This window comes from Tenrec ecaudatus, chromosome 5, assembly GCF_050624435.1.
Source record: "Tenrec ecaudatus isolate mTenEca1 chromosome 5, mTenEca1.hap1, whole genome shotgun sequence".
Taxonomy (NCBI): domain Eukaryota; kingdom Metazoa; phylum Chordata; class Mammalia; order Afrosoricida; family Tenrecidae; genus Tenrec; species Tenrec ecaudatus.
In genome coordinates this window covers 99,029,458-99,030,553 of record NC_134534.1, presented here as the reverse complement: position 1 = coordinate 99,030,553, position 1,096 = coordinate 99,029,458, and the positions used below count along the sequence as shown (strand labels likewise).

The window sequence follows — 1,096 nt, the reverse complement described above, 5'->3', positions numbered from 1 at the left end:
ACTTCATCTTGTTTGGATCCATAGTCAATGCTCATGGAAGAAGTAGGTATGAGATCAAATGATGCACTGCATCGAGTAAGTCTACTACACAAGACCTCTTTAAAAGGTTGTCAAGTAAAGGTGTTACTTTAAGGACTAAAGTTTGCCTGACCCGACCCACAGTAATTTCAATTTCCTCATACACATTTGAAATTTAGAATCAGAATAAGAAAAACCAAAGAAGTATCCATTCATTTGAGTTATGCTACTTGTGAAAATTATTTTTTTCAGGAGAGAGCGTGAACGCAGTCCCCCACAACCACAAATTATGCAGTCGAGTTTCCCAAACTTGGGGAAATCGCAGGGGTCAGCACATCCAGAGTGCAATGGATAAGCCTTGCCGTTGGAAAACCACCTTCGTGATAAGGTATCTCCCCTGCCAGGTAAGTCAGTCTTGGAAGAAATATGGCCAGAATGCTCCTTGGAAGCAAGGATGGTGATACTTCACTCACATATTTTGGTCATGATATCAGAAGAGAACACCCCCTGCAAAAGGACTTTGCATTTGGAAAATGAAGTCCAGTGCAAAAGTGGGAGAAGATTTGACACCGTGACTTCAGCAATGGGCTCAAAATTAAGAACCATTGTGAGGATGGTGTAGGAATGAGTAGTATTTTTTTCTATTGTATAGAGGGTAGCCATGAGTTGGAACTTACTCACTGGCAACTCACAAAACACAGCACAGATTGTTCACTTAGTGTTTTAGCTTGAGAATTTAGAAGAGGATCTACTAATTTATTTAGTTGGTTCATTGAACTATGGGTCCTGGGAAGAAATAGAACAAGTCAAACTGGAGTACCAAATCTTCCTTGGTATACTGTAGAAGAACGTATCCAAAGGCTTAGTAAAATTGATATGTTACAGTAGATTTATCAGGATAGGTTCATAAACTAATATATGGAGTCTCCTCAGTGTGGGGAAAAGCCAGTCCCCCACATCTAATTGCGGGTTTGATAGGCACAATTGTACAGTTGAAATATATATAACAGTCATAGAGAGTATGAGAGATAAAAGAGAGATTGAAATAATGGAGTCAGACACATTTCATAGTAGCATG

The 1,096-nt window shown here is 39.3% G+C and overlaps 1 non-coding gene across 1 annotated transcript; it reads right to left on the bottom strand.

Moving 5' to 3' along the window:
* Positions 1 to 267: 267 nt before the first annotated feature.
* On the bottom strand, positions 268 to 430 carry LOC142449356 (U1 spliceosomal RNA). The gene has a single exon (XR_012784553.1). It is a non-coding gene; the product is annotated as a U1 spliceosomal RNA (small nuclear RNA).
* Between the last annotated feature and the right edge of the window lie 666 nt (positions 431 to 1,096).